The sequence below is a fragment of the Bemisia tabaci genome, chromosome 3, assembly GCF_918797505.1.
Source record: "Bemisia tabaci chromosome 3, PGI_BMITA_v3".
NCBI classification, from domain to species: domain Eukaryota; kingdom Metazoa; phylum Arthropoda; class Insecta; order Hemiptera; family Aleyrodidae; genus Bemisia; species Bemisia tabaci.
The window spans coordinates 8,802,663-8,822,630 of record NC_092795.1 but is presented as its reverse complement, the minus strand read 5'-3'; the positions used below and the strand labels follow the sequence as shown (position 1 = coordinate 8,822,630).

Below are 19,968 nucleotides of genomic sequence, written 5' to 3'. Positions count from 1 at the left end.
TAAGTCATATCGATCTGTTTATGGCGGTCGGCGTGACGGAGGGGTTGGGCGGGCGAGGGGCGGCGGCGGGGGGGGGTGAAGGTATTGGTCAGCAGTGTCCAGGCCGGCTAATGGATGCTGGGCCGCAGGAGGGATCTTGACAGTCAAATATATTCCAGCGGGGGTGGCTCCCGGCCCGACGCTGCTCATGAATTAAGGGGTGACTAATAGTGCGCGGAGCAAGAGGGGGCGAATTCGCGGCCACGCACCGCCCGAACCTCCCTTTCCACAATTTGCCCCAGACGCTAAGTTTCCACCCGGAAATCGGTCGTCTTTATACGTAACCCGTTCCTCCTTGGAAAGTGCACTTGCGCACACTCCTCTCACCCAGTTCAATGAATACAAGGTGTCTACCATAAATGTTTAAGAAATTTCATCTGGCTGAAAAGTGAATTTCATTACTTGTATGAAATTTCAACGACTTTTCAGGGGCTGCTTATGTAATCCGCAACAATTATCCGAGGATTCGATGAGAAACTTCGGAATTTGACTCATGATCTGGTTTTTCCTAGAGCCCCTTTATATGTGGAGAGAGTTAAGACAACGCGACACGTGGATGTCACAAGCGGGAATAAAGATTACACAAACTGAACGTTTCTCGTAATCTTTGATCAACTCATTCCCGAATTCCTTCTTCGTTCCTTCTCTCATTCCGTTTGTTCCTTTCTGTGCCCCTAATTCCCCGCTCAGGGATGAGAGATGACAAGAGAACAAGGTTCTCGAACTCACACGGCTCTTTGATACCACTATTCGTGACTTATGGATGTGCTTGAAGTATCATCAAAATTGAAGGCGGAATGAGACGCTTAGTCTTGACTCCGACTTTGTCCTGAGTTCAAAGTCAACTTCTTATCAAAACGACATTTATCGGATCGGATACGACCAGTCGACCAAGTTAGCGTTATCTTAAAATAATTCGTGAGAATTTTGGCCAACAACTCTCAGTGGTTTTTCTTAATAATAGGAAAAACTGTTCGTCCACAATTTTTACGTCCACAGTTCCGAAGCCCACACTATTGTTAAATTCATTACTTACACGACCACTAAGTTAAGTCCACAAATGTAAAGTCCACTAAAATCAAATTCAAGCGTCATATTTTAGTCCGTGTGTAAAATTATATTGACAATATCGACATGAGAAAATTAAGAGAGAATGAAGTGCTGTTATCGTAACTCATATTTTAAATGAAATGTTAATTTCTTCTTTTGATTCATCTTTTCAAATTGTCTTTGGTAAATACTTGGTTTCATTTCTATCCTTGAAATTTCCGATATAAAATATGCCTTAAATGTACATTCTTTTTTTTCTAATGGAATTGATTACTTGATTTTAAAAACATTTACATTTTTAAAACGTGGTAAATATTTGTAAAACTTTTTCCAGGCAATGGCATCGATCTGAATCTCAATGAGTCGTAGTTGTGATGAAAGAAACTATACAAAAATTAATAAAAGAGGAAAAAACTAAGAAGCACGCAATTTTTTGTTTTTAACTTATTTGTACATCGACCTCTTTGAGTCCAATACGTCCAATTTTGAGCGTTTAGTTGCGCTTACACCACGCTGCAGCACAGTAAAAGCCCAAAACATAAAATAATAAATTTGAATGCTTTGGATATCATTAGATTTGACACGGAACCACTATTATATCTACAAAAAACACATTATATTTTCCAGTAGTACATGTTTGTAGTACATCAGTACAGTAGTGCATCAGTTTAAAAGGGAATAATCAATGCAGAGAGTGCAAGCATTTCAAAATCATGAGTTGAAAAACGCTGACTCCGCGAGTTTAAATATTACAGCCTAACACAGAGCGGAGCGGCGTGTTAGCAGCGCAGAACGCGCACTGGCGCCTACAAACCTAACGGGATACTTCACGCATTGCGCAACGCGTGAAGTATCCCGTTAGGTTTGTAGGCGCCTATGCGCGTGCTGGTTGCCTGCCGCGCCGCGCCGCTTTAAGCAACTATTTAGCGTCAGAGGCGTTGCACAGTATCCTACAAGATTGAAGGCGCACGAAATAACTAGTTGAAGAGGGCTTTCAATTTTGACTGCATCTGTTACTGAAGTATGTTTAATTTGGCATTGGAGCGTTTCCTAGGCTCCCGCTTTGGTTTTCATCTTATCATGTCCGTACAGTGTACACATGAACATATGTTTTTATCTGCTCTTAGAGTCTGCTCCTAACTCTTTCATGACTTGATTCATGGATGAAATTTTTCTAAGAATGAAGGTAGTAGTAGTATGCATTTATTTTTGAGGTGGTTCCTATCATTTAAATGAGAAGAAAAAAATGTGGACATAACATGTCCACAATTTGGAAAATTTTGGACATATTCATTGTTGGACATTAAATCATGTGGACTTAATAAAGACTGGACTTAACGTTTAATGGACATTAATAGCGGTGGACATTTATTTAATGGACGAAAGGTAGGTGGACATGAAGTCCTGGAAGCCTTAAAATGAACAATTTCAATCATTCACCACAGTTAAAAAACCGATTTGGGGTATGTTCCATCTTTTATTTTTTTCATGCCAATTGATATTTGCTCATACTCTCGAGGATTAGGTCAAAATTTCAAGCCATAACTTACATCAGAAATGTTATAAACATGCGAAATGAGTAATTTGTGAAGCTGGAAACAGAAAATTGTAACCGAACCTTTTCAAAATCGAAATGTATCATTCTTTCATTTTAAAATTCTCTCAAAGGATCAATCTTGGGAATATTTCAGTGCTTTTTGAACCAAATGATGCATACTCAGACAATTTAAACCAACGTCTGAACAAGATAACACACTGTATTTCTGGAAGAAAGCATGAAACTTTCAGGTTATCATCTTTACCTATAGAAGGTTCAATTTCGCAAGTGAGCCCAAAATTCTGAGGCCATGGGGGCCGGGGGGGCAGGGGGCCCTGATTTCGCTATGTTTTGCTGAATTTGCGCGTTGGATCATCGTGAGAACGCCGTTAACAAAGTAAAATGTGATCAAAACCTGTGTAAACGTCATTAATAGGTTCTCTCAAACAGTATCCTAAAATGCTAGCACTGTCCGATCCCGGAGCACCCCTCAAAATGCCTAAAATTCAAAATGGCGCCCATAATAAGGCCTCTGGAATATCGGTATTTTCACTTGTGCATATCCTGTCATGTGAGGTATCGTTTTCCATGTAATTTTGGTCGCGGATTTCATATTTGAAGTCAAAGTACAAACCCCCCGTCAAAATTGGTGCCCCAATCCAAGATGGCCGTCCAGATTTGAAAGGCAGCGAAGGTGCATTTTTTAAACTTTTACGCGATAAGGCAAGTGATATGTCATTTCCTATGTAATTTTGGTCGTAGATTTCATTACTGAAGTCAAAACAGTCCTCCGGTCAAAATTGGTGCCTCAAATCCAAGATGGTGGCCAAATTTTAAAGGCAGGAGGGTGCATTTTTTCAAATTTTTACGTGATAAGGCAAGTGATATGTCATTTCCTATGTAATTTTGGTCGTACATTTCATTATTGAAGTCAAAAAAGCCCCCCGGTCAAAATTGGTGCCCGAAGTCTAAGATGTCGGCCAAATTTGAAAGGCAGGAGTGTGAATTTTTATGAGAAAAATAATCACGTGAGATGACAAGAGAGGTAGGTATCAATTCATACGCATTTTTAGTCAACAAAACGAATCTAAATGAAATGTAAAAAAAATCTTTTACACAAAAATGATACGAGATAATTAAGAGGGTGATCAGTTTGGCCGTCCACGGTAGGAATGATGTTAACAGGAGCATCTATAATGAGCTATTTTATTCATTTTTAAGCCCATATAATTTCTCAATAAAGATAAGGACATTTCACGCGACGCACCTGCCGTACCCTCTCCAGTCAGTATAGGAGAAAATCCTAATCAACACATGCTGATTCACATTCCCAGTGAGGCTCTTCAGGATCTTCCTCCTACGGTTCTGTAAGTTTTTACAGTTGGAGTCTTCAGAACTTCTGCATGAGTCTAAGAACGAAAATATTATTTTCTTGGTGGTACAGCATGGTGTCACTCCCTTTCTTACAATTACACCGGATAATTTTAAGCGGGGATTCCGGAAGCTGGAGGCAAGTCACTTAAAATAGGATGAAGCTCCTTGTTTTTATTCATCCATCCCCAAAGACAAGCATCCAGATCACTTCATCCCATCCACAGTTGAGTATAAAAGTAGCTCCTAAATTAATGTTACCTACTTCATTGCTGATGATATCGAGGGTAATTTCTCTAATTGAATGAAGACTTTGAAAGCTGGAAATTTTTCCTTCGATATATGATGACGGAGGTCTTCGAAAGTCACATTTTTTTGGCTACCATTGAGGAGTAATATTTCGACGGTGAAACAGCAAAAGTGCGTATCTTGGTTGCAGGATTTCAAAATATTCGCTCCTATTTTATTTTTTGAAAGGGGACCAAACCAACATCATGGCTTGACATTTTTACAGAATATTCCTCACATAGAGAGTGAAAACAAGCAAAGTTTTCAAGAAATGACTCCAGTATTTTTTAATGAAGGAACGGAAGTATGACAAGAAGTCTGCAACACCGCAAACCGAAATAGTATTTAAGCAGTTTCACCATCGATTTACTCTTTTCCAGCTCTTTATATCCGTTCATGGTTTTGATTAGGTTCCAAGAACCTTTCTTTAGATTCTTGCAGGTAAGGATCACATAAAAGCGTACAGAATAAAGTTGCTGTTCCTATTTTATGGATGTGAGGGGTTGAATGGCAACCAGTAAACGCATGCAAGAACAGCTATCATCTCGGATTTTGCGCGTTTAACATCACTTTGAAAACGCAAAGAAACATTGGTGTCTGCTCATCAATTTGATGGAACATAGGTTTGTGCAATGGATTCGTAAGTATGCCTATGCTTCGATCGCACTCGATGGAGTAGAGACCCACCAACTGAAACCGACTGAAAGTTTTCTAAATTATTTTCGGTACTTATTAATTGTTCATCCTCTGAGTCTAGGGCATCTGAAATTGAGTTCAGAGTTTTTGTGCAGTAACCAGCAAGACACCTCACTATTAGTGGCTCATCATTTTTCACTTGTCAGCCATGATGGCAATCATCTTGATTATCTCGTTTCATTTTTGTGTAAAAGATTTTTTTTACATTTCATTTAGATTCGTTTTGTTGACTAAAAATGCGTATGAATTGATACCTACCTCTCTTGTCATCTCACGTGATTATTTTTCTCATAAAAATTCACACTCCTGCCTTTCAAATTTGGCCGACATCTTAGACTTCGGGCACCAATTTTGACCGGGGGGCTTTTTTGACTTCAATAATGAAATGTACGACCAAAATTACATAGGAAATGACATATCACTTGCCTTATCACGTAAAAATTTGAAAAAATGCACCCTCCTGCCTTTAAAATTTGGCCACCATCTTGGATTTGAGGCACCAATTTTGACCGGAGGACTGTTTTGACTTCAGTAATGAAATCTACGACCAAAATTACATAGGAAATGACATATCACTTGCCTTATCGCGTAAAAGTTTAAAAAATGCACCCTCCTGCCTTTCAAATCTGGACGCCATCTTGGATTGGGGGCACCAATTTTGACCGGGGGGTTGTTTTGACTTCAAATATGAAATCTGCGACCAAAATTACATGGAAAACGATACCTCACATGACAGGATATGCACAAGTGAAAATACCGATATTCCGGAGGCCTTATTATGGGCGCCATTTTGAATTTTAGGCATTTTGAGGGGTGCTCCGGGATCGGACAGTGCTAGCATTTTAGGATACTGTTTGAGAGAACCTATTAATGACGTTTACACAGGTTTTGATCACATTTTACATTGTTAACGGCGTTCTCACGATGATCCAACGCGAAAATTCGGCAAAACATAGCGAAATCAGGGCCCCCTGCCCCCCCGGCCCCCATGGCCTCAGAATTTTGGGCTCACTTGCGAAATTGAACCTTCTATAGGTAAAGATGATATCCTGAAAGTTTCATGCTTTCTTCCAGAAATGCACGATTGTTATGCTTATCCGCCCTACACTGTTTCATGACTAATTTATCAAGTAGAGGAGCACGATCTGTAACCAGCAAAAATGATCCCATTCATTTTCTTACAGAAAGAACAAACAACCAAAACAAGACAACCCTGCATAAAACATGAACCATTTCTTTTGTTGCGTTACTTAAGATTCGGGTCTTGGGTTTCAATTAAATGTCGTTTTTCTCAATGCCCAGTCATCTTTCTTTTGTATCTTAATTTTTCTCCTAACATGCAATCGTATTCCCTCCGATCATGGTCTAGGCACTTTCCCTCATTTCTGACCCCTGCATGAATGTATCTCCTCCATTGATTTTCATTATTATTACTATGCCTATCCCTTGCGCCCGCAAGACTTTTTATTATTTATTGCTTTCTTGTTTATTGTTTTGTCATATCGCCTTCATTGTGACATCCTGAAAAAGAAGAATGTGATCTATGCAGAGCTTTTACTCTGCATCTAACACATATGCATCGTAGGATTGTAGAATCGGAGAATATGTCGATGACCACGTACCCAACTGAAGTGTCCCAAAATGTCTGCTCCTATTTTATCTTTTTGAAGAGAGACAAGCCAACTTTGTAGCGTGAAATGTAGACAGAGTATTCTACCAACCGAGAAGAACAATCAAGGAGGGTTTCAAGAAATTATGTTAACTAATTTTACGGAGAGAATTCTCTATTAATTTTAAAATAAAATACATAATTATAATAAAAACTAATTGATAATATAAATTAATAAGTTAAATTTATAAATTTTTAATAATTTTATTAATAATATATTTATTTAATAGTATAATTTTAAAATAAAGTATGGCAGGAAGTGTGCAACTTCGCAAACGGAGATAAGTTGCTCCGATCTTAAGCCATCGATATAGGTTTTTTTTTCTTTCTCTTTTTAATAAAGAGGTCCTCGTGGACAGAATTAACACTAAACACTATACCTAATCATATATCTAACATATCTGAGATTATTTATTGGCGATTTTTAAACGTTGCAATACAGATGCGCATATTTTTTTTCTTTCAACGCCATAGCCATTGATATTTTAAGAATGTTCAGTAAAATATCGCACCTTGAGGGAAAAAACTTCAATTACAGGGATCGAACTTCGGCTCATCAATATGAACCGAAATTCAATAGAAGTTTTGATACTTTAAAAACTTTCAACTTGTTATGTTTGGGTTATCGAAGTTTCCAGTTATTGGAACTAAATATTTGTAAGCTACCCCGAAATTCGGTTTCCGTGGCTGAAAACTGAGGTTTCTCAAGCCGAAAGACTTTAATAAGTCGACGGTGAAACTACCAGACCACGTATCTCGGGTTGCGACGTTACAGACTTCCTGTCATCATGTATTTTTTAAATGGAAAACTAATTAACGTCACTTCTTTAAAACATCCAAGTTTTTTTCCTCCCTATGCGAGGGAACCCTTTAAAATTTTTAAGAAATGAAAATGATTTACTCTCCTTAAAAAAATTAGATGGGAACGGAGATTTTTAAACACCGAATACACTGGAAAAAACACATTGGATCTAGAGTCCAGACTCTTGAAAACATTGACAAGAAAAAGGACTCTTAATTAGATCAGATTTAAGCTTAAATCAAAAGGAAATCCGCTCAAATTAAGAGGCTGGGTTCTTGATTTAAGCTTAAATCTGATTGAATCAAGAGTATTGTTTCTTGTCGATGTTTTTAAGAGTCTGGACTCTAGATCCAATGTATTTTTTTTTTCCAGTGTACGATATACGTGGTATGGTAGGCTCATTGTCAATGTTCAATATAAGATGAACATTTTTTCTCCGTGCAGAGAGGACATCCGAAAATATGAGAGATTTTTGGCAACATCGAGGACTCGCGCAGAGGAGCGTTGTTATTTTAGAACAAAGGCAAGGAAACGTCGGGAAAAACAGGAGGACAATGGACATAAAAACATGCCACCTATTTCCAGAGCAATTCTTCCATGTTTTCATAAGACCAAGGCGCAAATGCACCCGCCCCCTTCTGGCCCTATAACATTAGTCATCATTAGCTTTTATTCCTCTTCCAGATGCCCTGTGCCTATCTGGAACGTACATAAAGTCCGAGGGGACGCAGAAAAGTTTAATCGCAGAGAAAAAAATGACACCCAAGTGCTTGGTGGGTATCTAAAATACCAAAAATCCAAAGGAACTTACTTGCGGCACTCTCAGCGAGCGAATTTGAATTACTTCCTCGACAAAATTTTTAAAAACATGCGGTATTTTGGTCGAATCAGGTTATTGATTGGTTTGGACTCTACTGGAGCAAAGACTTTTCATCGATGAAAATATGCAAAAACAAGTAACTCGATGGTCTTATTTCAAAATTTTACTCGAACATTTTTGATCGTGTAAAGCCTTTCTTCCATTAAAACATACTCCATCAATTTTTAGGAACATTACATTCTGCTGTTCGTTGCAACCAGAGCGTTTCCGTGTATTTCTCTTCGTTGATTGGCATTTAAGACGTAAACTAATAAAAAAAAAAGAAAAAAAAAGTAAAAATCGTTATTGCAAGGGTTGTGAAGAAAAAATTCCTTGCTCCCACAATACTCATAGCGGATTGCAGATCCAACCTACTTTACTAGAAGTAATCATAAGGTCACTTTTGAGGTACTAGTACTTTCTGTCCCGGGAACAATGGTACATATTTATCGGGGCCGTAATAATTTTTACGAGAAAAATTCCATTGCAGCTACTAGATAATCCATTATGGGAATTGTAAGAGCAAGGCTCTTTTCTCTCCGTAGTTAACTTAGAAAGTTCGTCTTAGCAAACTCAACGGAGAGGAGGATTTGCCATACTTATTTGAAGGGAGAGAGAGAACCGAGGAGAGGCAACATAAAATGATGATTTGGGCAGAGAGGAGCGGGGTTTGAAAGTTGGTTGACAAAGCGATTGTTTGGCCAAGGGAAAAGCGGTTGCATTTTTATTTTAAACGAAAGCAGAATAAATATTATCACTGGCAAATTGAATGAAATTCATCATCGAGCGATGGAAGAGCGGAGATTTGGCTTTGGGCGCTTCCCATTTCCCCTCCCACACGTGAAACCCAATATTTTGAACAGTCTTCAGCTTCGGGCCGTGGCTATTCAAGGGTGACCTCGTGACTCAAAACCCGCCCCCGAAAGCCATGAGAATCCATTACAAAAAAATCAAATGACATTGAGTTTTGAATGCGCTGAATTTCTCAGCTCATAGCTTGACAATTGCCCATATTAACTGACTATCTCTTATCAACTAACGTAAACTTTTCAAGCTTGCATCTTTAGTAATTTTTCTTGTCGATGTTTTTAAGAGTCTGGACTCTAGATCCAATGTGTTTTTTTTTCCAGTGAGGGTAAGGGGAGGGGGGAAGGCGCTCCCCTTGCCCCGTACACGCGCCGCCACCGAAAGCAAAACTTTCTGGCATCAATGGGCAAGAAGATGGTGAAAGTCCCGAAAGTCCTGACGACGACGGAGGGTGGGTTCGTACTTATTCTGAATACACAAATTATGAGGTCTCCATGAAAGTTGATGATGAAGGGTCCGGCTCGAGAGACGGAGGTCGGCAGGGGTTGACGGAACGGGGACGTTCCCTGACTGCAAATAAACGTCGCGTATCAAATGTGACTCATTCCTGTTGACAAGACGACGAATATCCCGATTTTCATAGCCGCACGCCGCACCGCACCGGACCTCGCCCTCACCATCCGTTGCCAATTCCAACGGGTATCCAGGAATATTTTCTCTGTGTGGTGCATGTGCGGCCAAAGAATATATGGATTGCATTTTGCGAAAAGGAACCAGGAGCATTGCAATGTTGCTAAGATTGAGCAACTTCATTTGTCTCGGAAAAAAAACTGATTATCCATTAACAGTCTCTATTTTACTTGCTAAAAATTTTAAATTTAAGACAAAAATTACCCTGTAAATTTCAGATTTTTTCATGGGTTCAGTAATTTCATTGCAAAGTATTAAAATGCACAATCTTAGCATCATTGCAATTCTTCTGGTTCCTTTTTGCAAAATGCAATCCATATATTCGTCATCTGCTGGTCAAAGTATCACAAGCGCCATGCGACGTTTAAAAATTTTCGCCGCCATTTTATTTTTTTACAGAGAAATTTTCAACGAAGCTGTCCGAAAATTGCACTTAATTTTATTTGTGCGGTCGATGAAATTCAGTGAAATTTTTGGACAGCTTCGTAGAACAATTTCTCTGTAAAAAAATAAAATGGCGGCGAACATTTTTAAACGTCGCATGAAACACTGTAACGAAGGGTTTGATTCCTTTGGTCAAAATGAAAAAGCCGGATTTGACATTAAATCAAAAGGAATCAAGCACCAAAATATGCTAATTCATAAGCCGTGGCATGTGACGAGAGCGTTGTGATCAGAGCTCATGAGTTAAAGAGCTCTAAATGCCTTTACGTCAGAGGGCGACGGAATCCCTCAAATCTTCCAATATAAACTTCAAAAATCCTCTGTATTCCCTCAAAATGTAAAATATAAATCCTCCAAATACGCCCCAAAATCTAATTATATTCCCTCAAAATGTTCCGGTATCCTTCAAAAATCCTTGATATTTTGCGGTGATTCTTCATTTTTTAAGAATTGTGCAGTGTGCCAAGACGAAACTTCACCGATTCTTCACTTAATGCAATCCGGCGCCAAGTTAATTCGACCAGTGGCGTGGTGTGCTGTGCGATACATCGATCGATATGCCATTCAAACCTATGGAAAGGCTCGATAAACAGGGTGATTGCAACGAACAATTTAATAATCGATTCTTTACCACAGCTTCAAAGGGGCATATCGATAATCGATAATCGATCATTAACGAATACTGGGAACGAGCAGACATCAAGCCCATGAAAATCCGTCTGCGAGGAAAGTTCCGCTTCGAGTGGGGAAGTTGGTTCCGGGCGTCTGCCTCGAGAACCCGCCCAATCGGCAGGAACTTGATCGATAGGTAGCATTGGTGTTATAGAGATGTATCGGTCAAGGCCGTTCGACAACGATTCGACAATCGACTCGCAGGCAGAGGAAAAAATAATCAGGCGGCAAAGAACCACTTCAGGGCTTGAGTTATCAGCGCGGAAAAAGAGATCCTACACACCTAGGAAAAACGCCGTATGAACGCCCTATCGTTGCCATCTTTCCTCTCACGGAGTCCGAAAACTTTCTGGAGCTGGCAGACATGCCATAATTCAACCCCACCAACATTCACCATTTTTACGGTGGACTATTTTTAAATAAACTTACGGTTATTTTACAATGTGGTATATCTGGGACAGGATGTCAAGAGGAGGTATGGACGGCATAGAAAAGGGTTGGTTTTACTTTGCAATTATTTACATTAACATATTAAAAGATTATAATACCCCGGCTAGGAGCGCCTTCACTTTGCGTGATACTCTACGCTTTGTCACGGAGTTACTTTAGTTGCCTGCCCCATCCAAACTCAAGTAGGGTAATGTTTTACACTATACACTTTCTCCTGGCTGCGCCTGCTACGATCATGTTCTTACGGAGGTAAAGTGTCTAATCGCATTAAAAGCAAAATATTTAGTACCCTAATCTTGTTCCTTTATTTCTGAAATTTATAATAGTGGATTGAGGATTGCCGTTGCTAAATACAATTGCGACAGATATATTTTATTCCTCATAATGTGCGTAACAACCCGCAGATAAAAGTGAAACATACACGTGGTTTGCACATATGGTAAAATTGCAGAAAATTCATTCAGAAATTATACATTTTCAGCATTTTCCGAGCGCAAGCAGGAGGACACCGAATTTTTGCCTCCTTCTCCCATCTTTCTTACACAACGCAACTTCGAAACCGGGCCCGGGTCCTAGATGAATGTTAATATGCGAAAAGAAACAATCTGTAAGAAAATGAGAGTGGAAAGAAGAATGAATTACGTAAATTTTATGTGCTCAGTTGGTTTCGAAATCGTAAATACAGTAAACGCCGGAAAATACGAACTAATATGGCGGTTGGGTGGTCTGGATAATCTAAAACTTGGTAAATCCGTTGATCACTTGAAAAAAATGTGAAACTTTATGAATTGACTAAAAGGTCGAAGTGAATACTTTCAAAACTTTTAACGTTTACTGCACTTCTGATATACACCATTTAGACGGCTTTTTAGATACGTGCATATAAGGAAACGAAAGAAAAGAGCAATGGAGAAGAGTATTCGCGGTAACCTGTCGAAAAACCCCGAGTAAAAAATTAGTTCGGTTATTCCGGAGTTCAGACAATCCAAGTTCGTATAATCCGGTGTTCATTGTGTTCCTTCTAGCAAAGAAATGTCCAAATAGAATGTAAAATTACTCTGTACAAACTTTTTCTGAGCATTTTAATTTTTACGGCCTAAAACACGGCTATAAAACCCTCTTTTGGCGACGTATTCTTCCAAAGAAAAATGTACCAACAAATTTCAAAAATACCTTTTTACCCCAATAAAAATATGGAAACATTCTACAGGGTGATTGACAAGTCCTGCACTATCAAGACCAGGCATCTTTCCCAGTGACTTTTGTATAATTTGAGATAGAGACGTGAAATTTTGTAAGTGCTCCCCGGTTAACAGAAACGATTTCTGGGAACCCCCAAAATTTTGACGATACTACCCTAAAAAGGGGCAGAAACTCTGTTAAGGGTGGTGTGGGACTTTTGAATCACCCTGTATGACTCATACGGCGTTGTTCCTTATCACGGCAGAGGAGATGCAGTGCACTCGTACGAGCGGTGCTTGGGTCGGCGTTGCAGGCGCGCGCAGCGCGCCCCGACGGAGGGGAAGGAGCCCAACGCAGGGGGAGGTTTTTATTGATCTGCTGGCTGCTGCGGTCCAGCGCGGCCGGGTGGGGCGGGGGGGGGGGCGCCTTCATTAAGGAAATTACAATCTCGATATTATACCGCCATCTTGTTATCAAAACTAAACCGTCGCCCGATCCACCTGCGGCCACCCCGCTCGTTTTTCATCCGTATCCCCTCCCCTCCCACCGCCCCTCCCACCCCCCTCCCGCGACGCCCCTTCCTTGGTGCCCCTCCCGCGAGCCCTGAGGAGAGTTCCGTCCGTTAAGCGTTTTTTTTTTCTTTTTTTTAAATGCTCCCGCCGGTTTCGGAAATGTTTTTACGGGCGCATTTATGCCCTTTGTAATTGCGCCCCCCCCCCCCACCCCCGCCCCCTCCAGTTGTCTCGGGCGGCTCTCCTACGCTTTTCGCTTGCTCCTCGTCTGGGAATCTGAATTGGGAAGGGCGCTCGTGATAAAACTTGTGTTGAGGATTGTTGAGGAACTCGCGATTTCTTTTAATCTCTCTTCGCCTCCCTAACTTAGCCGCGTATTCAGTGCTTATTTCAGTATTCAGTTTGCACTTATTCCTATGAAGGAAACAGAAAATGCGCTTGGGAGATTCTACAATATTAAAATTCGTGTCTATACTGAACTTTCTCGATGACTGATATTGATCTGCACGCCTGGAATCGAATAATGCGGCGTTGCGAATCTCCATTTATTTTGATTTTTGTAGATGAGAACTTAATCGTCAAGTTTACTTGAATTTTTCTGGGAATTATTTTTAATACGTGAAGTTGATTATCGGAAAATCTCTAGAAATACTATAGTCTTGATGGCTAAAATCGAATGATAAAGCGTTGCGAATCTACACATATTTTTTTTTTATTTGTGTGACAGAGAACAAACTTATAGTTTTCCTTGCAATCTTTTGAAAATATGTTTGATCAAATGGAGAATATTCCTCAGATACCTCAAAGAAAATCATGTGTCAATGAGTTGTGTATGGATAGTTCTCTATGCTAAAAATGAGTGTAAGGTTAAGAGATTTTTGAAATGTTACAATCACAACTCGTATAATTTTCGACCTTAGCCATTGATTTCATTTCCTAATATTTTTTTTTAAAAAAAATAAAAGGTTCAGTAAAAGTTGTCAGTCACGTTGGATTCAGTCCATTCAAGAAACATAACATCCTATCCAATTTCGTCATCATTTTTGGGTTGAATCTTTTCAAAATAAAAAGAAAACTCCAATGCGCAGAACAGTCGAAGGGGCCATTATAAACTGTGTATGAATAAATAACCGAGCATAAAATATGAAATTGACACCGACCTGCGCGAAAAAAACCATCACCCACTTCAGATTCCGTCGGATTTTACAGCCCCCTCGCGGTATTCATGGGCGACCACCCTTCGAACGGTGGACGGGGGTGGAGAGGGTTCGCCACGGATGTTCTCGTAAGCCTGTATGAAGAGCATAACCACTCGAAAAATGAGGGGTGCAAGAGTCAATCTGGAGCTGGACGCTTCATTAAACCAAGGGTTGGTGCACGGAGAGGGCGCGTTTCATTTTTATTTTTTATAAAATTGTGTAAAAATGTACTTTAAATCTTCGAGGGTGGCTGTATTACGAGGGATGATGTCCCTTCTCATAACAATTGTCGTTTCAAAATGCGCGAGGGTGGTTGCCAGTTTTGGCGCTTGAAAATTACTAATAAATTGTGTATACCAAATGACTAGTTAGGTTGCTATTGTTTCAAGTACAGAGAGCAAAGCGGCGAGATGCATTGGTCAATACACAAAAGTTGGTTGATTATACAATCAGCCAAGGTGACGTCATTTTATTCGCATGTTTTAAGTACGTTGCATAACTCGTGTAAACGCGATGCAGTTGAATCAGCTCGGTGCAAAATATATTTATTCAAAAAGTTCCTTCCCTGGACTCAATGCATGATTCCTTAAATCAAATATTGGTTCACTTCTTCGAAAGTATTAAAAGAATGAGTGTGAATTGTAATTATCCATGCGTGAATAATTTGTGCGCATGATTGCAAGAATGAACCTCCACCCAGAGACAATATATTTTAAAGACCCCTCAATAAGACTAGTATGTTTTACTTCCTCTAAAATACTAAAAAATGAGTGTCAATTGCCGTCATTTATAACTGCGAGCATAAACTTCCATGCAACACACTACGAAGAAAGTCTGATTTCACTTACTGAGTCTATGCATTCATGTTTTTAGTTTCCTCTTCTTCAAGCTCGGTCGAAAGATCCAATTTCCTATGGCTATTTTAAATTGAAAAAATTCAGATCCATCCTGTCTCCAGAGTCTGAAAAAGAAGAGAAATGATGATGAAGAAACGGTGCAGAAAAAGTACAGTAATTGGCACAAAAAGTATACTTGTTTGCTCTTAAGGTGACCACATTTTCATCAAAAGCAGACTACAAAATGTTCCTCGTAGTTTGGAAAAAGAAACTCTATTTTCTAGAAAGAAGTGCGTTTAATTAAAAAATCAATGTAAGTGGCTGCAGAATTTTTATAATGCTAATTATTGCATGTTAATAATGAGGTGCATTACATACATCGATAAATAGTAGCCTTTTTAATCACCCGCTCATTTCATACCGTGCTTATTGCAGCATTTATATCAATATTGAATTCCATGTGGCAGCACCGCGTCTCTCCTTTTTGTCATGGAATTATGCTCGGATTTGGTATTCAATCTGTTATTGAATTTTTCACACAAGTGCGCTTAAATTTAGTTGTTATGAAAGTGCTCCCATCGTGCGGTTATGTTCCTCCGCGATTGTTAACATCAAGCAACCATGATAAGCGGATCGCGATTTGTCAGATTTTTGAAGTTTGAAACCTCCCTATTCCTTTGAAAGGGAGGACTTACTGGGTTTTAACCCTGTTCTATACAGTGTAGCCTGCCAGCAATTTACTGCATACGATGTTGGACAAAGTAAAGTATGGCCTGGAAATTTAAAGGATTTCTTTCATTCGCAATCATTGGATCCTTGAAATTCATTATTTGTACATATTTACGTGTGCCGTGGATTGTTCAATTTTTCATGGTTTACAAAGAACAAATTCACTTGAGCTATTCATAATTAGGAGAAAAACTTATTTTTTTAAAAACATACTGGTATGAATGAAGCCACAGCTGCTAAAAATAATGCTTGAAGACCATGAATTCTTAAAAAAAATCTTAAATTCACCGATTATGATAAAATCATGGATTTCCAAATCATGCCTATGTTTGGTGAATTGTACCTATTTTTATGAGCAAACACATGTTATCATAAGATTTTACAAAATTGCACCTCTACGGTCTCTAAGTAAACCACTGCCATACTCTTGACCGCTCGTGCTGAGAAGGATCAATTCTAACCGTCTAACGTTTCGCCTTCAATTTTTCTCGATACCACACCACTTCCCAGAGCTTCAATAGTTGCATTCGCTAAAACATACATTTCTTGATATACTCCAAGATTTCTAATTTATATTCACTGAAACTTTATTTGATCTCTCACCTGTGTCATTTCCAAACTTTAGTTGTTCGAAAGAAAATTGAGCAGAGATTCTGATCTTCCATTTCCAAGAGGAAAAAGGAAGACTATTTGTGCAGGTAGTTTTCCCACGAGCTTTCTTTCAAGCTCGAGAAAGTTTACGAATATCAAACGATGAAATGTTAGAGAAACGTTTTTGGGATGAAAGAGTCATTTAACTCTTTTTCGATTTTTATTTTTAGTATTTCATTAAAGAGAAACTTCGTAATTTGCATTGGTTCAATTCTTAAAGACGAAAAAAGAACGAGGTGCTGCCTTTTACATTTCCGTTTCTCTTTAAGAATATAAAAGAAAAGTCAAAGGTTTTTCTACTCGATCGAGCAAGAAAATGTGACTGTTTTCATATTATTTTGTTCCACTGCGAAGGGATAATTTGAATTTAAGTTCAAGTCCAACTTGTGTATTGATATTGCTTTGATAAACAAAAATAGTATTTTCATAAAGTCTTATGAAAAGAAGTTGCGTTCCCTATTTATTAAAGAGGATTTCCATGCCCACCCCTCCATTCCTCTTCGACTGAACAACAACAGATCACAGCCTCTCCCTCCTCTCGTCCATCTCATTAGTCAGAATTAGCCAGTCGGCACAGCTCAAGTTATTGGAATACTGATGATCTGCAGATACGGCACTCGCCGCTGAATCCATTACCCAAATAAAAGCACGAGAAAGTTAAGGGGAAGACAGTCGTGATAGTGGCCGGCATATAAGAAAAAGAGCTATTTTTACTACATACGCATGCGTGCATGATTTACGCACACATATATAGTCATAACCTCCCCCTTCGCTTCATCCCTACCAAGTTGTCGATTCTCCAACGAAATTCGTGCAATGCACGTTCCTCCCCGGCGAAATGCCCTGCGATCCAGCGTCGCTGCTCTCGGGCGAACCAAAAAAATACCCTCATAAATTTTGATTATTCAGAGGGTGAAACAAAATGGTATTGCCCGTATATTTCCCCGGACTTTTTCGGGGGGTTGCCGCGCAGTGAGTCCTCTCGAAGTGTTGGCTCAGACTATTTTTCCCCAGAACCTCATCGTGCTATGAAAAAACGCCGCAAGAACTCCTGGGCGTTGCCAAATTTCGACAGATAAATAGAAAAACTTTGAGATATATCCGCAAATTTTTCCCTTAGAATTTTTCGAGGATTTTTATTCACAATTCAATCCAAAGTATCTAAAAATCCCAAGAGGAGATGTTCTTAACTTTCATCGAAAATAAACTCTTTACATGGTGAAATTTGGCAACATTCGAATGTTCATACGGCGTTTTACCTTACCGCGGCACACTTTATCGAACGATTCGATATGAATATCATTCGTTTGACACCCGGGCGATATCTCTCTTGATCTCGGTGTGTCTACCCGAAGGTATGGACATTCATCGGCTTGTGCAAGCCTCCCATGTTACCATAAAATGTTGTGCTCCGCGCCCTCCCCCACTTCAAGTAATAGCTTTTTTATGACGGCCCTGGAAAAAGAGACAAATTTTTTTGTCCTCGCCTCCTTTCGCCGGGGATTATTTTTATTGTGTATCGTATGAATATTATTGGTCCTCATGATGACGATGCTTATCTTTTCTCCTGACTCTTACTCATATATTTTCATGTCCTTTACGCGAGCGGTTTCTCGTGCTTCTTTTTTTTCGTCCGTCTTTCAGGACCGCCTTAATGCCAATGGAAACTCGATAATTTTTTCCAGTGAACGGTGAATTTTCATTAGCTGAAATTTTATGATGAATGAATTTGTGGTGGAAATTCTGATAAGGAAGAACACAGCCCGCACTAAGGAGGCAGTGAAAAACTTGCAACGTCGCAAATTGAGGTATGAACCGTCGGTGATGAGAGAATGTGTAACTGCATACTCGCCAAAATGCAGTTACAGCGGTAGTCGTGATCATCTGCCATCAAGTCGAAGCGATACTCCTTAAGGCGCACTGAGCAACTATTCCACCTTGGAAGTATTGCACAGTATCAGACGGAAATGAAGGCGCACTAACGTTTGTAAAATGACTGGTGTCATTTACCTCTATTTAGAGTCTACCGATCGTGCGATATGCGGATCCTGTTTGTTTGATTTTTGAGGTTCTTAGTGCCAGCGCGTATCCTTTAAATATAAGTCGACTTTTCAAAATTTAAAAATCCAAGATTGTAGAGGTGGCCTATAATGCAATCACGGCTCCATCAAAATTTTCCGACTTTGCAATCGAGATATCTATTATTTTTCTGTTCAGTTTCTCTCAAAATCAATGTACTCTCAGCTAATCTAGACCTCAAACCTCAACCTCGGCGGGTATTATAACCAAAATCGCAGACTTTGCAAAACTCTCGGCGCACTGGCTCTTTTATAGAATGAATAACGACGCTATGATAGAAGGGTATGGAAATAACTCAAAATTGAATCATGATGGTTTGGATGGGTTCATGTAAAGAAAAAAATTCTACAAATATCTTGAATGGATTATATCTTTGTAAGCACTTATATCTTGTTCAGGAGTTGACTTCCTGACTTCCGTGTATGTGATTCTTTTTTTTTTTTTTTTTTTTTTTTTCATGAAATTCTGATTATAAAATGTGTGGTGTAGTGATTTAGCTCATACGAAAGTGGTCTAAAAGCCATTCAGGGTTCCTGCTTGGATAGTATTTCTGGAGGAGTCCATTACATTTAAAAACCTCCAAATTAAGAATCAAAACGATGACATTCTCAAATAGCAATGCAGTCGAAATGACATTCCTTTGATTCAGGAGAACCTCAGGGAAAGGTTATGAACTTGTTACGCCCGTCGCAATCCTCGGCCGATTCGGAAAACGAAGCCAGACCCGAAAGCTCGAAAGCTCGAAAGGCGAGAAGTCCCGGACGCGGTGGCGATTCATCCTTGTAGGATATAAAGCTCGGCACAATCGATCAAACCGCCTATTTGGCAATTTAAAGTTGAGACACTCCCCCACCCCCGCCCCACCCCATCCCCCACCCCGCTCCCTCTCAAGGTCTCCTTAACTACCTTCCGCGATTCAACTCTTAAGCTTTCTAATTCTTCACCCCGCCCGGGATCCTCCCTCCCGTTCCACCCGCTGGACCCCACCCCCCGCCCCTCGCCCTCGCCCCCACATCCACCCTCCGCACCCCCGCCACCGTGCGGCGAGCTGGCTGCTTAACTGCTGCGTTTTAGTTATCAGTTCAACTTTTTCATTGTCTTTAATCTATCTCAATCCTTTCTTGGACGCGCTCCATCCCGCTTGGGAGTGGGGTGGGGGGCGAGGGGAGAGAGGGGAGGGTGTTCCCCCTCGGTGTCTTCCCTCCCCATTTTTGCGCCATTTCCCTCGCGGCTGCGACGAGTTTGAATGTAGCCTGTTGCTTCGCTGGTGCCGGTAACGGCTCGAGAGGGTTTCCGTTTATTTCAGCAATTTAAAGGAAATTATAGACCTTTATTTTTGAGAATGACAAAAATAATGCGATAGGCGCTCCTGAACTTGATTCCAAGAAGTTTGACTTCGAGCTCTG

General features: G+C 39.9%; 1 long non-coding RNA gene across 4 annotated transcripts in view; it reads right to left on the bottom strand.

The window, feature by feature from the left end:
* Positions 1–19,968, bottom strand: part of LOC109030966 (uncharacterized) — a 92,538-nt gene that overhangs the window by 50,912 nt on the left and 21,658 nt on the right. For all 4 annotated transcript variants that reach the window (XR_011899441.1, XR_011899440.1, XR_011899438.1 and 1 more), the window contains exon 2: positions 15,116–15,228. This is a non-coding gene — a long non-coding RNA (uncharacterized lncRNA). The remainder of the gene's footprint in view (positions 1–15,115; positions 15,229–19,968) is intronic.